At 36.6% G+C, this 19,059-nt stretch overlaps 1 pseudogene; it reads right to left on the bottom strand.

The window, feature by feature from the left end:
* The window catches only part of LOC128636388 (galactosylgalactosylxylosylprotein 3-beta-glucuronosyltransferase 1-like), a 48,280-nt pseudogene extending 30,865 nt beyond the window's left edge, over positions 1-17,415 (bottom strand).
* Positions 17,416-19,059: the final 1,644 nt, after the last annotated feature.

The following is a 19,059-nucleotide window of genomic DNA, read 5'->3' as shown; positions in this document are numbered from 1 at the left end:
TTAATTGTTTACCAAATTTTCAATCATCTGAAACAATAATTCCCAAATCCCGTTCCTCTTTAGTTACAGTCAGTAATGTACCATTGAGAGTATAATTGGCCTTTGGGTTTTTAGATCCTATATGCATATTTGTGCTCTTGGTAATATCAAATTTCAGATTACCATTTATTTGCCCTGTCCTCCAGTTTTTTTAATATCACTGTGTTCATTTGATCAACTCCTCCTGGTGGAACATCAACTCCTTTGTCTTCTAAGTTGTTTGTCTAAAGGGAAGACACAAGTCTTTCTTTTAAAAGAGTTTCCATTAATTTCCCTGAAATTGAGGTCAAACTGACTGGCCTATAGTTAGTAGTATCTTCCCTACTCCCCTTTTTATGAAGAGGGACTACATTGGCAATGTTCTAATTTTTTTGGAACTCCTTTTAGCAGTGACTGATTAAATAAATCAGCTAATGGAGTAGCTATAACAGTTCAAAGTTCTCTTCGGGGGTGGAATTCAAGGGACGCCATCTTGGATGATATTAGATTAGGTGTAATTAATTTAAATATTTGATTATTTCTTTTTTATTTTGTGTAATTTAGTGTTTTGTTTTTTTTTTGTAATTTAGTTAATTTTATTTAATTAATGTAATTGATTTAATTTTAGTGTAAGGTTAGGTGTTAGTGTAAGACAGGTTAGGTTTTATTTTACAGGTAAATTTGTATTTATTTTAACTAGGTAGTTATTAAATAGTTAATAACTATTTACTAACTAGTCTAACTAGTTAAAATAAATACAAACTTAGCTGTGAAATAAAAATAAAACCTAAGATAGCTACAATGTAACTATTAGTTATATTGTAGCTAGCTTAGGGTTTATTTTACAGGTAAGTATTTAGGTATTAATTGTAATTTTTATTTAGATTTATTTTAATTATGTTAAAGTTAGTGGTGTTAGGGTTAGGGTTACGTTAGGTTTAGACTTAGGGTTAGGTTTAGGGGTTAATAACTTTAGTATAGTGACGGCGACATTGGGGGCGGCAGATTAGGGGTTAATAAGTGTAGGTAGGTGGCGGCGATGTTGGGGGCAGCATATTAGGGGTTAATAACTGTAATGTAGGTGGCGGCGACATTGGGGGCAGCATATTAGGGGTTAATAACTGTAATGTAGGTGTCGGCGGTGTCGGGGCGGAAGATTAGGGATTAATAAGTGTATGTAGGTGACGGCGATGTCGGGGCGGCAGATTAGGGGTTAATAAGTGTAATGTAGGTGGGTTTTTGCAAACCTGTAATAGCAGCGCTATAGGGAGGTGAGCGGTGGAAATAACTTGCAAGTTAGCACCGAGCCGCTCGTAACGCAAAACTCGTAATCTTGCCGATTATCATTTAAAGTAACATCTCTTAATAGAATCTCACTATGTTTACCATCTGTTGTAAAGACTGAACAAAAGTAATCATTTAAACAATTTGCTATTTATTTATCTTCTTCCACTACTCTATCATCAGTCGCGAGTCTTACTATCCCTCTTTTCATCTTTTGATACCTAAAGAAAGTTTTGTCACCGTATTTTACAGATTGTGCTATTTTCTCTTCTGCCTTAGCTTTAGCCTTTCTAATTAACTGTTTTGTCATCTTTTGTTGGTTTTTCCATTTTTTCTTATCCTCTTCTGAGCCAGTGAGTTTGACATTTTTATAGACTGTCTTTTTTGTCTTAACTGCATGTGCTACTTCTCTTGAAAAACCATATTGGTTTTCTTTTTTTTTACCTTTGCAAACAAGCCTATAACAGGGCTAGATTACAAATGGAGCGCAATTTTAACGTGCTTCTGTAAACAGGCAAATTTGCCCGTTTATGGGCGCATGTTAAATAACCAGCCATTACAAGTGTCTGGTTAATGTAACCGCAAGCTCGTGGTAGCACTTTGCAGTCAAATTCATTAACCAGAGATCAGATCCCCCAATTGCCCCCAAAATAAAGTGTATAGTTCGCTCATGTTAGAGATGTTTAATATTATGATTAGCCTGCAGAAAGTTTGCAGTTATTCATGGGTTAAGACCTAGAGGTATTGCATTTACTCCTAGAGCCTATTTTCATGGATAGCAACAGGTGATAATGCAGGACATCTATGTGACTTTAAATACCTTGGCTTGTAAACGTATATTGAGTGTATCTATTATATTATTGTGTCCCCCTCCTTATCTCATCTTGCTGTGCTGCCAACGGGCCAAGGTGTCATGGCCTTTATATCATTAACATAAGGAGACCTACTTTATGCACTAATAATACCTAAACTCTGCTAAAATGCTAGATACACACATATATTATTAATAGTACACATTTCTCACTAGACAGTGAGCCATGCCCTTATATTTTACACTAAGGATTATTCCCCCATTTACAGCAAGCTTAGCTGCTATATAAGTGTGAAACTATGTCATAAATTTGACCACTAGTTTGTTGCCCAATATAGTTTAACTGCCTCTTGTATCCTCCTTTTAAACATCTATCTCAAACAGTGTATCATAGGACCCTGTGATAATCCTATTTAACACCATTCTCCCCTGCAATTTGTGCATGTTCTAGCGTCCCTTTTGATTTTAGTTTAGATCCCATTGTCATTTCACTCTTTGTTCACCAGTGGCCCAAGTATCCCTGTTTAAATATACCCTAATATGGAGGTTCCAGATTTAATTTTATAATTCTATTTCATTATATCTTATTTTATCCACTGAAATCCATTGCGTTATTGTTTCTCACATTACCTAACCTGTTCTATAATTTACAAGTTGGATTTTCCTTTTCAAAAAAAGAACTATTCCTAATTGTACTTATGCCCAAAAGCTAGTATTTCTATATTTTGCACCACCAATGTTATTAGGCCCAAAAGTGGCCTTCAGTGTCCTAAGAGGATTCTATCCTATAATTAAAAACAAAAAAAGAGGTTTCATTTATACATGCTCTATCATTATAGCAGAATATGGCTTTTTCGACTATGTTTAATATGTTTATGAAGATATTTTACTAGATATTCCTACTCAGCGGGTTGATTTTCATTTACTAGGTTACAAATGGTCTGTAATGACTTATTTTAAGTATGCTGAGATATTGTTTTTACTAGGTACATGAATACAGTTGTTTAACAGCATGCCTAGCTTTTTGAGTTGTTTTTTTTGCTCCCATTCCAGCTTTCAGTCACCTAGATTACAAGTTTTGTGCTATAGAGGGTACGAAACGAACGCAAAAAAAGTTGCATTATTTCACCCTCTGTAGCGCTGCCATTACAAGTTTTTTAAAAGCTGGCTTGTGCGTGCAATATGATTGTGTTGAGATCCATACCGCACAAAATACAAGCGCTGCTTTGACGTGCTCATGCACGCTTTCCCCATAGACATCAATGGGGAGAGAGTGTTAGAAAAAAACCTAACACCTGCGATTGTGGAATGAAAAGCTCCGTAACGCAGCCCCATTGATGTCTATGGGGAAAAAAAAGTTATGTTTAAACCTAACACCCTAACATAAACCCCAGGTCTAAACACCCCTAATCTGCCGCTCCCGATATCGCTGCCACTATAATAAAGTTATTAACCCCTATTCCCCCACACTCCAACATCGCCCATACTATAATAAAGATATTAACCCCTATTCCGCCGTTCCCCGACATCGCCCCCACTAAATAAAGTTATTAACCCCTAAACCTCTGGCCTCTTACATCACTACCACTAAATAAACCTATTAACCCCTAAACCACCAGCACCCCACATCGCAACAACCTAAATTAAACTATATTAACCCCTAAACCTAACCCTAATCCTAACCATAAACATAACACCCCCTAACTTTAACATAATTAAAATAGACCTATTATAAAGTTACAATTATTAACTAAATAATAACTATTTAAAACTAAAAACAAACTTACCTGTGAAATAAAAATAGAACCTAAGCTAGCTACAATATTAGTAATAGTTATATTGTTGCTAGCTTAGGTTTTACTTTTATTTAATAGGTAAGTTTGTATTTATTTTAACTAGGTAGACTAGTAAGTAAATAGTTATTAACTATTTAATAACTACCTAGCTAAAGTAAATACAAACTGACCTGTGAAATAAAAGTAAAACCTAAGCTGCCTTACATTAAAACCTAATATCCAAAACAATAAAAATTATTCCTATTCTAATACCCTGTTTAAAAAAAAAAACACCCCAAAATAAAAAACCCTAATCTATAATAAACTACCAAGGGCCCTTAAAATGGCCTTTTGTAGGGCATTGCCCTAAAGAAATCAACTCTTTTTCTAAAAAAAGAAAAACAAGCACCCCCTAACAGTATACAAACCCCCACCCCCCCAAACCCACAAAAATAAAATAAGGTTAAACCTATTTTACCCATTGCCCTGAAAAGGGCATTTGTATGGGCATTGCCCTTAAAAGGGCATTCAGCTCTTTTGCTGCCCATTCAAAATAAAAAAATGGCTATTCTACAAAAATAAAACCCACCCAAAAAGAAAAAAAAATTACACAAAATAACAAACAAATTATTCAAAATAATAAAAATTATTCCTATTCTAATACCCCGTTTAAAAAAATAAAATAAAAATAAAAGAACCCGAATCTATAATAATTGCCCTAAAGAAATCAGCTCTTTTTCTAAAAAATAAAAACAAACACCCCCTAACATTACAAACCCCCAAACCCCCAAAATAAAAAAAACCTAACTAAAAAACCTAATCTACCCATTGCCCTGAAAAAGGGCATTTGTATGGGCATTGCCCTTTAAAAGGCATTCAGCTCTTTTAAGACATGCCCAAACCCTAATCTAAAAAAAAACCCACCCAAAATTTTTTTTAAAAAAACTAACACTAACCCCTCTTTAGGTACTCACAGTTGCTGAAGTCCAGCTTGAACAATCTTCATCCCAGCGGCTCCATCTTCATCCAGGCGGATCCATCTTCATCCATCGAGAGTCCGGCATCTTCTTCATCCCTGCAGAGGCGGAGCGGTCAATGCCCAGAGGTGGAGGTCAAGGCAAAGGTTCAGGTGGCGGTCCAGGCAAAGGTCCAAGGCGGAGGTCCAGGCAGAGGTTCAAATCAGCCAATAGAGGTTAAGCAGCTCTCATTCCTATTGGCTGATTCGAATCAGCCAATAGGAATGAGAGCTGCTTAAATCCTATTGGCTAATTTGAACATCCAATAGGATTTTAGCAGCTATAATTCCTATTGGCTGATTTAAATTTTTCATCCAATAGGAATGCAATGGTATCCCCTGCATTTAAATCCTCAGTGTGCGGCGGATGATCGCATGAAGACGACCTCCACATCGGATCGATGGACCTCCATCTGGACCTCCGCCTTGGACCTCCGCTTGGACCTCCACCTGGACCTCCGCCTTGGACCTTCGCCTGGACCTCCACCTCCGCGCATTGACCGCTCCGCCTCCGCAGGGATGAAGAAGATGCCGGTCCCTCGATGGATGAAGATGGAGCCACCTGGATGAAGATGGAGCCGCTGGGATGAAGATCGTTTAAGCCGGACTTCAGCAACTGTGAGTACCTAAAGAGGGGTTAGTGTTAGTTTTTTTAAGGTGTTTTTGGGTGGCTTTTTCTTTAGAATAGGGTTTGGGCTTGTCTTAAAAGAGATGAATGCCCTTTTAAGGACAAGAAAAAGAAATGAATGCCCTTTTAAGGTTTTACTGTTGGGGGGGGTCTTTGTATTTTTTTACAGGGAAAAGAGCTGATTTCTTTAGGGCAATGTCCTACAAAAGGCCCTTTTAAGGGCTATTGGTAGTTTATTGTGGGCTAGGTTTTTTTTTTATTTGGTTGGAGGCTTTTTTATTTTGATAGGGCTATTAGTTTAGGTGTAATTGTTTTTATTTTTGATAATTTCATTTGTTATTTTTTGTAATATAGTATTTTTTTATTTTTTGTAATTTAGTATTTTTTTATTTTTTTGTAATTTAGTATTTTTAATTTTTTGTAACTGTAGATTTAATTTTTTTAGTAGTGTTAGTTTTAATTTAATTTAATTTAATTTAATTTATTTAATTGATAGTTATTTTAATTTTAGTATAATAGTAATATTAGTTTAATTTGTAGTTTAAACTTAGGTTTTTTTAATTTCATAGGTAAGTTTTTATTTATTTTAAGATAGGGATCTTGCAATTTTAATTTAAAGTTAGGGGGTTGTTAGGTTTAGGGGTTAATAGTTTAATTTAGTTTTCGGTGATGTGGGGGGCTGGCGGTTTAGGGGTTAATAGGTATATTTTGTGGTGGTGATGTGGGAGGCCAGAGGTTTAGGGGTTAATAACTTTATTTAGTGGCGGCGATGTCGGGGAGCAGCGGAATAGGGGTTAATATATTTATTATAGTGTGGGCAATGTTGGGATGTGGGGGAATAGGGGTTAATAACTTTAGTATAGTGGCGACGATGTTCGGGGAGCGACAAAATAGGGGTTAATCAATTTTATTAGTGGCGGCAATGTCGGGAGCGGCAGATTAGGGGTTAATAAGTTTAATATAGTGTTTGCGATGCGGGAGGGCCTCGGTTTAGGGGTTAATAGGTAGTTTATGGGTGTTAGTGTACTTTGTAACACTTTATTTATGTTTTATGTAACAGTTTTGTTGCGTACAACTCATAACTACTGGTCTCAGATTGCGGAACGGATTGTGTCGGTATAGGCTGGAACGCAAATTTTTTAGCCTCACTGCAAAACTCGTAATGGCAGCGCTATGGGAATCCCATGATAAAACATAATTTTTTTGAGTGCGGGACTGACGTTGCATTACAGGTTAAAAGGCTTGCAGTACAACTATACCGACAAGACTCGTAATGGCTGTGAAATTACCATTTTTTCAGCGTTAAAACACGAACGCAAAACTTGTAATCTCGGTTATTATGAATAGTTGTATATTTTTTTCTGTTGTCATCTGTACAAACCTCAATAAAAGATTATTATAAAAAAAGTAGACATTCAGAAAAAGCACACAAGATATAATCGCAGTTATTGCAGTTGACACCTCCACAAACTCTACTATGGTTACCATGACAACAAATGTAAATAAATAGTGAGAAGTACGACCAGGTCGGTCCTATGTCCTGACAAAGTCACATATTGAGTGACTAAATCCGTCGGTGGGCGGGGCCAGTGAGTGGCAGAATCGGGTTGTTGGTTCACTGAATAATATTGGATACAATATTACTTTTATTCCATAATCTTTAAGCTTCACTATATGCTCTATATAAAATGTGAATGTATGTAAAATAGACATTGGAAGAACTTTGGAGACGTCTGTTTAGATGTAAAAGTGTATGACTCTGATAAGAAAAGCAATATATGCAATACTATAAACTACAAAAAGAGGACAGCATATGTATATTAGAGTGTGAGCTGTATGTGAAAGTGTGAACCATAAGTGAATATATATATATATATGAATAGGGAACTGAGTCAAAAGTTGGCCAGCAGGAGAACACCTTTGAGTACCTGCTCCATAAATGTATGATTTATTATTCTCCTATTCGTTTTATCGCAAATAATATTAATAATTGATACCGCACGCACTCTCTGGTACCCCGGCCTATATGTTTTTTACTTATTATTGAGGTTAGTTAAAAGTCTGAAAATCAGCAGAATGTTATTAAAAAATAAGCAAAACTACTATACATTTTTACAAAAACACTCCCAGATGGGCTGTAAATATATCATCTACAAGACATTTATGCAAAGTGAAATCTAGTGTACAATGTTAAAAATGTCTAAAAATAAAAAGTACCTTTTGTTTAGATACAGGGGCTAGAATTATTAAGCTGCATTCACAGCTTTTTTTGGCAATGTGGAGCAGGTTTCCCTTTAAGCAAACCTACTCCACATTGCCAAAAAATCTGTGAATGCAGCTTAATAATTCTAGCTCCTTTATCTAAAAAAAAGGTACTTTTATTATGGAACTTTAAATGAATATAAAAGAATTGGCTTAATAAACACTGATTAATAATCATCAAACACTAAACACTGCAGCATTATAAAATGAAAATGATAAATTCTTTACTTTATTTCTATAAAAGTGTATTTTGTCATAGCCCCACTCCACATACCAATATAGGAAGCATTCCTCAGTTTTAATATAGTAACACAATAGATGAGGTTGAAAGAAGACAGAAGTCCATTAAGTACCTATACAGAAAATACCTGATTTACACTAAAGAAGTTGAAAGTTGAACTTACATTAAATAATTAGAAGCTAACCCATTTAACACAAGCAATCATATCCCTGAATTCTGTTTCTAGCCAGAAATGTATCTAAGCCTTTTTAAATCTATGTAGGGTATTGGCACTTACTACCTCCTTAGGCAAGACATTAGATCCTGCACTGACCTTATCACCTTACGCAACTTTTTATCATCTGCAAAAATAGAGATCTCGCTTTTTAATCATGAATCCAAGTAATTTATAAAAATATTAAAAAGAACCGAGTACAGTACTGATCCTTGGAAGACCCCTGTGTCATGGATACCGGACTGCAGAGGTTAAACCCTTACCCCCCTACAACCTCACCCCTGTTGTTTGTCAGTGGTTTTGGTCTCCTCAGAGCAACCACAATCTCTGGAAGCTTTTTGTTTGTTTTTTGTTGGCTTGTTTTTGTGTTCTAAACTTGTTAAGAGAAGAGCTGGTCTATGATTGGAAAACCCTCCTATGCTGGCCGTGCTCCTGGAACTCCCGGTCGGCCGCCTCACAATGGACACCCGCCTAACCCCTCTCAGGCTGGATGGGCTCCTGGAACTCCCGTTCGGCCACCGGACAGTAGGACACCCGCTAAATTTACCCCTGGTCGCTACAGCAGCCCTTTGCCCCAGAGCTCCACTCTTTTGGGGATTGGTAGCCCCTAGGGAGGACAAGAGCTGGGGGAATTATCGGAGGAGAGCTCTTTTGGGAACCAGGGGTTTTGGACACCCCTAACCCCATAACTTCAACGTACTGTAACGCCGGTCCCCAGTAACGAATCACACAGATTTTTTGGTCTGTGGCATCTGGGGACCAAGAACTTTAAAATGCAACCCTGGAAGTGCCTCCGCTCTATTGGTATCACCCTGAAACTGCCACCCCTAGGTACTGGGATTCTGTGGGACTGTGGTTGCTATGGAGGTGCCGGTCAGTCTGGAGGGGCAGGAATGGTAGGAAAATTGTGGGATTGTCCAGGGTCTTATCAAGATGAGCTGTGTGTATAAAAGGAGTGTATGTTTTACAATAAAGAGAGTTCCTGTTTCACCTGAATGCTAGTATGTCTAGTTATTTGGGTGGGCTCCTGCTAAAATCACTTTCCTGGGCTACATAGCAGCCTGTTCCAGGCAGAGGAAGGACCCTCTGGCAGAGCTACCTAGTCTGGGTAGCCGGAGTCTGCCACAGGGTGGGACCCTGAGTACTGGTGCTGTCGGGCATCAGGGGTGGCTACAGGCTGTGGTCACTTGCCAGCTACATAGCTGCAGTCGGCAGGGAGGAATCAGGACCCATTTGGCGGAGCTACCCAGTCGGGGTAGCCGGGGTATTCGTCACACCCTGTAATGGATGCAAAATGTTCATCATTCCATGCACAAATAATTAATCAATATTGCTTAGTAGAGAACATATATACACAGTATATATAAATAGATTTCAGTATTCATACATATATTCAGTATATACATATGTTTAGCACATGTATGCCTTTAATGAAAATGCCTTTAAGAAGTTTCTCTACTGTTTTCACTGTTTTGTTCTGCTGCTTTCCTAGAGAACAGCCTCTTATCTAGAAAGCAGGGGGGCTACATTCCACTGCTGTAAAATGTCAGGGTATGGCTGAGTGGCATTGGATATCACATAATTTAATATCTCATTTAGCTAATATCTAATATGAATTGATTTAGCTGCACTGTGAATGACACTGAAATGGGTGAAATCAACCCCCCCTTAGTTCTGAAACACAGATTTGTAGAACAAAGAGAAATAGATGCTTGTAAACCCAGGATGTCTCAATTATCCACTTCAAAGGAAGCCTGGATAAAGAGTTTTCCTATCTGAAGGAGCAGTCGCTCAGTCTGAAGTGATCTTTGAAGCTAGCAGAATTCCAGGATATTTAAGCTAACAGATACATGTGATAATCAACACGATGGCTCACTAGGTTCCCTTTGAAGCTACAATACACATAGGCGTCTGGACTCATGTTACAGCTACCATATGGGAAGTTGGAAGTATATAGGGAAAAAGAGTCATTTGAAATGAATGGTTATAATTTTCAAATCTATTCCAAATGGTCAAATATAATATAATATATATATATTATATATATATATATATATATATATATATATATATATATATATATATATATATATATATATATATATATATATATATATATATATTATGAACCTAGAAGATTGTCTATGCATGTGTAGTTGGTGCTGTAAATCAAATCACACAGTGAAACACTAAATATGAAATGTATCTCAGATTTATAAAATAAAAAAACAATTGTAATAATCCCATTTAAAATATATAACATATATTTGTTTTTCTTTCTTCCAGACATCTGAGGGACAGATTGGGCTCCAAATGGGGCTAATAAATGCTGTTACAGGAGTGTCTACCCTGAGTCCTATCATATAGTTATACACTAAATATTTATAATAACTGGAAAAGATGACAATTGTAAAATATTATTTAGATCCATGCTGAAAGTATGAATATCCTTTTTAAGTGCCATAATGAAGTGGAATATACTCATATTTAGTATGAAAATACTCAGGTTAATTAGTATTATATGGTCCCACACATATTGGACATATAATTTATTAATACTGGAAGTTATCAATGTATTTAATGAACACTTTAAATCAAATACTAAACTGTTAGCAGTATTGATGATGAGACTGCATTTCTGGTTGTCTGCTGCCCTCTGGTGGTTTATGCGGGAATTACAGCCAAACGGGTTGACTGTTAAAATCCATACATTCCCAGTAAGCCAATGAAATGTTCAGCTTTGAGGGCCAATGGAGGGACAAGCTTTCGTTTAGGGTGTATCCGAATATTTACCAATGATTACAAAATAGAGGCAGGCTTATCACTTGATAAGAGCTCATGCAGGAGGAAAAAAGGGTCTTTGCTGAAATTTTGACTAACCCTCTGCCTTTGGAACACAGTATCTATAAAGCAAAACTGGGCCTAACTTTCTTTTTCCATCATTGCAAATACCTTTCTTATTTATGAGGTGAACAGATTTATCTGAAAAATCTGAAATTTGCAAATTGGTTTTGTCGTAATGTATGGAGTTTTGTAATTTAATATTTTAAAACAAAGACATTCATTGTTGCTTCAGTTTAATTGAAGCTGGTAATTTAAAGAGGTACTTTGTATTTTAAATCTATGTACCACAGCCGGGTGTAGTTTAAAAATAATCATATTGATTGATGCTAAATAATTTTATTTGCTAGAAAGGACTTTACATCCCATATTTGTGTCAATTTTACTATTATGAAATTTCATATAAATTGGTTATTGTATTTGAATCTCTCTGGTGTTTATTGCACGATTTCCCCATAGGAATCAATGGGGGAAAGCGGCTGAAAAAAAACCTAACAGCTGCAAAAAAGCAGCGTTCAGCTCCTAACGCAGCCCCATTGATTCCTATGGGCAAATACATTTTATGTCTATACCTAACACCCTAACATTAACCCCGAGTCTAAACACCCCTAATCTTACACTTATTAACCCCTAATCTGCCGCCCCGACATTTCCAACACCTGCATTATATTATTAACCCCTAATCTGCCGCTCCGGACACCGCCGCCACCTACATTATACTTATGAACCCCTAATCTGCTGCCCCCAACATTGCCGACACCTACATTATATTTATTAACCCCTAATCTGCCATCCCCAATGTCACTGCAACCTACCTACAATTATTAACCCCTAATCTGCCGCACCCAACGTCGCCACCACTATATTAAAGTTATTAACCCCTAAATCTAAGTCTAACCCTAACACCCCCTAACATAAATATAATTTAAATAAATCTAAATAAAATTACTACAATTAACTAAATTATTCCTATTTAAAACTAAATATTTACCTATAAAATAAACCCTAAGCTAGCTACAATATAACTAATAGTTACATTGTATCTAGCTTAGGGTTTATTTTTATTTTACAGGCAACTTTGTATTTATTTTAACTAGGTACAATAGTTATTAAATAGATATTAACTTTTTAATAACTACCTAGTTAAAATAAAGACAAATTTACCTGTAAAATAAAACCTAACCTAAGTTACAATTACACCTAACACTACACTATAATTAAATTAATTCCCTAAATTAAGTACAATTAAATACAATTAATTAAAATTATCTAAAGTACGAAAAAAAAAACACTAAATTACAGAAAATAATAAAATAATTACAAGTTTTTTAAACTAATTACACCTAATCTAATCCCCCTAATAAAATAAAAAGCCCCCCCAAATAAAAAAAGCCCTACCCTATACTAAATTACAAATAGCCCTTAAAAGGGCTTTTTGCGGGGCATTGCCCCAAAGTAATCAGCTCTTTTACCTGTAAAAAAAGTACAATACATTGCATCCTCTTCTTTCTTCATCCGACGACTAAATGATGGTACCTTTAAGTGACGTCATCCAAGATGGCGTCCCTTCAATTCCGATTGGCTGATAGAATTCTATCAGCCAATCGGAATTAAGGTAGAAAATTCCGATTCCTACAATGTAAGCTCAATCCTATTGACTGATTGGATCAGCCAATAGGATTTTTTCTACCTTAATTCCGATTGGCTGATAGAATTCTATCAGCCAATCGGAATTGAAGGGACGCCATCTTGGATGACGTCACTTAAAGGTACCGTCATTTAGTCGTCGGATGAAGAAAGAAGAGGATGCTCCACGTTGGTTGTCTTGAAGATGGACCCGCTCCGGATGGATGAAGATAGAAGATGCCGTCTGGATGAAGACTTCTGCCCGTCTGGAGGACCTCTTCTTCCCGGCTTGGATGAAGACTTCTGCCCGTCTGGAGGACCTCTTCGCCCAGCTTCGTTGAGGACTTCGGCCCGGTTGGGTGAAGACTTCTCAAGGTAGGGTGATCTTCAAGGGGTTAGTGTTAGGTTTTATTAAGGGGGGATTGGGCGGGTTTTAGAGTAGGGTTGGGTGTGTGGGTGGTGGGTTTTAATGTTGGGGGGTATTGTATTTTTTTTTACAGGTTAAAGAGCTGATTACTTTGGGGCAATGCCCCGCAAAAAGCCCTTTTAAGGGCTATTTGTAATTTAGTATAGAGTAGGGCTTTTTTTTATTTTGGGGGGCTTTTTTATTTTATTAGGGGGATTAAATTAAGTGTAATTATTTTAAAAAACTTGTAATTATTTTATTATTTTCTGTAATTTAGTGGGGGGTTTTGTACTTTATTTTATTTTATTTAGTTGTAATTAATTTAATTTAATTTAGGTAATTAATTTAATTATAGTGTAGTGTTAGGTGTAATTGTAACTTAGGTTAGGTTTTATTTTACAGGTAAATTTGTACTTATTTTAGCTAGGTAATTATTAAATAGTTAATATCTATTTAATAACTATTGTACCTAGTTAAAATAAATACAAAGTTGCCTGTAAAATAAAAATAAACCCTGAGATAGCTACAATGTAACTATGTAACTATTAGTTATATTGTAGCTATCTTAGGGTTTATTTTATAGGTAAGTATTTAGTTTTAAATAGGAATAATTTAGTTAATTATAGTAATTTTATTTAGATTTATTTAAATTATATTTAAGTTAGGGGGTGTTAGGGTTAGACTTAGGTTTAGGGGTTAATACATTTAATATAGTGGCGGCGACGTTGGGGGCGGCAGATTAGGGGTTAATAAATGTAGGTAGGTGTCGGCGATGTTAGGGACGGCAGATTAGGGGTTAATAATATTTAAATAGTGTTTGCGAGGTGGGAGTGCAGCGGTTTAGGGGTTGATATATTTATTATAGTGGCAGCGATATCCGGTTCAGCAGATTAGGGGTTACAAATTTTATTTTAGTGTTTGCGATGTGGGGGGGGGCTCGGTTTAGGGGTTAATAGGTAGTTTATGGGTTTTAGTGTACTTTTTAGCACTTTAGTTAAGAGTTTTATGCTACGGCGTTAGACCATAAAACTCTTAACTACTGGCTTTCAAATGCGTTAGGGATCTTGGAGGTAGAGGGTGTACCGCTCACTTTGAAGAAGACTCGTAATACCGGCGTTAGGAAAATCCCATTGAAAATATAGGATACGCAATTGACGTAAGTGGATTTGCAGTATCTTCGAGTCGCGCCAGAAAAGTGAGCGGTACACCTGTACCTGCAAGACTCGTAATACCAGCGGGCATTAAAAAGCAGCATTGGGACCTCTCAACGCTGCTTTTTAACCCTAACGCAAGACTCGTAATCTAGCCGCTAGTTTCTACATAAATATAATTCAAGGTGTCTATAAGGATAACTAATCTAGAATTAAGGAATAAATATTGACTTTAATAAATATATTATTACGTATATACATTTTATTGGTTGGCAACTGCTGAGATAATATATACAACATTTTATAACCTAGTATATACCAACAAAAAGAACCTTGCTGTGAGCTGTGTCTGTGAGAGAATTTTGCTATTTTTCATTTTATTATGAGAAATTCTATTCCGTTAAGTAAAACATTGCTACAAAATATAATTTACATAACACATAGACACGCCTTCTAATAACTGTTTCATTAGTAGATCTTGCAAAGGGGGGGGAGATTTGTTTTGGATTAAGTTTTGGACTAGACTAGATGGAGTGATGCAAAGGAGTGATGCATGGTGTGATTGGGAAGTGGTTGAAGGGAGAGACTACATCTGAGAGAGAATATACCTGCCACATTTGCAATGTTCCAAAGCTAAGTGACGCATTATAGTTTAATAACGTCCTTGCTTGATAAGCTGATCACTGATTAATATGACTGTAATATGTGCACAATAAGCACTGCTATTATTATACTGCATCTCGTGTGGACCTCCAGTTTTGTAAAAAAAAAAGTGAAATAGTGAACAACACCTGTCCCCTAGACGTCACAACCCCACTATGTACTTTTGCCCAATCTGGGAATTATCCATTTACCACAACACTTGCTCCCTGTCTTTTATCCAGTTATTTATTTATGATATTTTCAGATATTCACAGTTTCTTAATTTTGTACAATAACCTTTCATGTGGCACTGTATAAAAAGTCTTTGAGAAATCAAAGTAAACCACATCAACTGATTAACCTTTATAAATATTTTTGCTACCTCTTTGTATAATCTAATTAGATTTGCTTGACATGATCTATTACTTATAAAACCATGCTGATTTGAACTCATGAGGGTAGATTTATTAAGGGCTGAATGGCCCTTGTTCCTCTTGTTTCTGTGCGAGCCTTCAGGCTCGCCGGAAACAACAGTTATGAAGTAGTGGTCTAAAGACTGCTGCTCCATAACTTGTCCGCTGCCTATGAGGCTGCGGTCTTCAATCCGCTCAATCTTATACGATCGGGCTGATTGACACCCCTACTAGCGGCCAATTGGTCGTGAATCTGCAGGGGGTGGCATTGCACAAGCAACAAACAGTTCTAGTGAACTTCTTGTGCAATGATAAATGCCAACAGCGTATGCTGTCGGCATTCAGCAATGTCTGTGAGACATGATACGCTACAGCATATAATGTCGGACAGACATTGGTAAATCTACCCCATAATCTTGTTTTCCTGAATCGCTTCCAGTATCTTCCCCACTACTGATGTCAGGCTTACTGGTCTATAGCTTCCTGGATTAGCCATGCTTCTCTTCTTAAGAGTGGCACCACATGCCAGTCTTGGGGTAATATCCCTGAGGATAACAAGTCTTGAAAAATTAAGAGCAAAGGTTTGCCTATGACAGAGTTTTGTCAAGAACCACTCAGGAACTATTTCCTCACTCAGCTTGTGAGTGTACACTATAGCGATTCCATTTTCTACAGCAGTGTTTCCCCATGACAGCCAGTCCATGCCTGAATTATTACATTGTTGTCAAACCACATAGAAGCATATGCTATATGCCGCCAAGTAGCAAAACAATGTTCTTAGCCTGCGTTCCGGAGCTCATTTGCACACTTAGTTTTGGCGATAATTGTGTTTTTTTTATAATAGTAATGTTTAAAAAATAATTTTATAAAAATTATATATATATTTATAATATATAAATCTATCTATCTATTTATCTATTATGTAGATAAGCAGTTTTTACAACTAAAGAAAACTCACCTCTTCAAAGATCTCCAGGCTGTAGGAGTTGTCATCATCACCAAAATATATGACCCCTTCTGGTGCTTCATCAGGATGGAAAGTTTCTCGTAACCAGCTGAGTCCAACATTTCTTTGCAGCGTTCCTTTTGCTTTGGTAATGTGTTTTGGGGTCATAACACAGAGCTGTGTATAGGGCACTCCACATGTTTGTTAAAAGTTAGTCACAAGTGGTGTATGGATTCTTGAGTCCTCCACTACAATCCAATGTACTGCAGGAACTCTGCGCAGAGTGTTGGCCATGCGGGTGAGTTCTGCCTTCTGCACAAGTCGGGTGTAGGTCGGCGTAATGATAAAGATTGTGGGTAGCAGTTGTGAGATAGATTTGTTTACAAACAGCGCTGAAAGAACTGGAAATAGAAAACAAATATGTGTAAACTAGAAAATGCACACAACTATTGCCTTATCATTTTGGTTATGTGACAAATATAGGGGTATATGTATTAATGTGCGAGCGGACATGATACGATGTTGCGTATCATGTCCGCCGCACATCGATAAATGCTGACAGTGGTTATCATTGTACCAGCAGTTCTGGTGAACTGCTGGTGCAATGCCGCCCCCTGCAGATTTGCAGCCGGGGTGTCAATCAACCGGATCGTATTCGATCGGGTTGATTTCTGTCCACGGCCTCAGAGCAGGCGGACAAGTAATGAAGCAGTGGTCAGACTGCTGCTTTATAACTTCTGTTTCCGGCGAGCCTTCCATACGGAGCTTGATAAATCGTCCCCATAGTCTATTGTTTGATCTTACCCTGTTCATATATCTGTAAATAATTAAAATAAAAAATAGAATGTTTTATGTAATCTACTAACACAATAACAATAATAATAGTAATAAGAATGATAATAATTAAATCAAATCATGTTTGCACAACATAGACTGTGCGTTCACTAAAAAAAAAATTGGTTTCTGTGTAGTAACAGTCCAAATAATGCACAATAATGAAGTTTCACTGTATATTTATTAGATATCTCACAATTAAAATTCTCACCACTGAAAAGCTGTCGAGACTGATGTGGCTGAAAAAGTGCATCCAAGATGGAGGACGGTGCTTTTACAATTAGAAAGTCACAGCAATGTTTCCCCATTAAAATACAGTTTACAACCATGAAACTCCCATGGAACGACTATAAATTTGTTATGTCTGCAATCTCTATTTTTATTAATAACCACCAAAAAAAACCTATAGGAGATGTGGGGATGTGAGTATATTACAAATGTATATATGTTTTATTTATACAGTATGTATTTTATTGTATAATGCTTTAATATGTATTTTAAGTCTTGTGATTTTAAAAATCATGGTGTGTTTTTTTTTTTTGTTTGTTTTATTAGGAAGAAGATTTTATATTCGTGATTTATAAATATTTTATTGAAGACAGAACCCGCGGATTTCTCATTTTTCAAAAGTGCAGGTTATTTTTAACTTTGCACTAAGTAAAATGTTTTTTTTTTTAATTGATTTTTTTTTCATATTCTATTTTTATAGAAAGTTGTGGCTACTGTCTTCTATGAAAAATTAATATGACGAACAAGAAATCTTCTTTAAAGAAGAAGAAAAAAAACTCGCCAAAAGCTTAACACACAATTTTTAAAAACAAAGGCCTAGATTTGGAGTTTGGCGGTAGAAGGGCTGTTAACGCTCCGCGGGCTTTTTTCTGGCCGCACCATAAAATTAACTCTGGTATCGAGAGTTCAAACAAATGCTGCGTTATGCTCCAAAAAAGGAGCGTAGAGCATTTTTACCGCAAATGCAACTCTCGATACCAGAGTTGCTTACGGACGCGGCCGGCCTCAAAAACGTGCTCATGCACGATTCTCCCATAGGAAACAATGGGGCTGTTTGAGCTGAAAAAAAACCTAACACCTGCAAAAAAGCAGCGTTCAGCTCCTAACGCAGCCCCATTGTTTCCTATGGGGAAACACTTCCTACGTCTGCACCTAACACTCTAACATGTACCCCGAGTCTAAACACCCCTAACCTTACACTTATTAACCCCTAATCTGCCGCCCCCGCTATCGCTGACCCCTGCATATTTTTTTTAACCCCTAATCTGCCGCTCCGTAAACCGCCGCAACCTACGTTATCCCTATGTACCCCTAATCTGCTGCCCTAACATCGCCGACCCCTATATTATATTTATTAACCCCTAATCTGCCCCCCTCAACGTCGCCGACACCTGCCTACACTTATTAACCCCTAATCTGCCGAGCGGACCTGAGCGCTACTATAATAAAGCTATTAACCCCTAATCCGCCTCACTAACCCTATCATAAATAGTATTAACCCCCTAATCTGCCCTCCCTAACATCGCCGACACCTAACTTCAATTATTAACCCCTAATCTGACGACCGGAGCTCACCGCTATTCTAATAAATGTATTAACCCCTAAAGCTAAGTCTAACCCTAACACTAACACCCCCCTAACTTAAATATAATTTACATCTAACGAAATAAATTAACTCTTATTAAATAAATTATTCCTATTTAAAGCTAAATACTTACCTGTAAAATAAATCCTAATATAGCTACAATATAAATTATAATTATATTATAGCTATTTTAGGATTAATATTTATTTTACAGGCAACTTGGTATTTATTTTAACTAGGTACAATAGCTATTAAATAGTTAAGAACTATTTAATAGCTAAAATAGTTAAAATAATAACAAATTTACCTGTAAAATAAATCCTAACCTAAGATATAATTAAACCTAACACTACCCTAT

Source organism: Bombina bombina, chromosome 7 (assembly GCF_027579735.1).
Source record: "Bombina bombina isolate aBomBom1 chromosome 7, aBomBom1.pri, whole genome shotgun sequence".
NCBI classification, from domain to species: domain Eukaryota; kingdom Metazoa; phylum Chordata; class Amphibia; order Anura; family Bombinatoridae; genus Bombina; species Bombina bombina.
The sequence above is the reverse complement of the archived record's forward strand: the minus strand, read 5'-3'. Positions and strand labels throughout refer to the sequence as shown.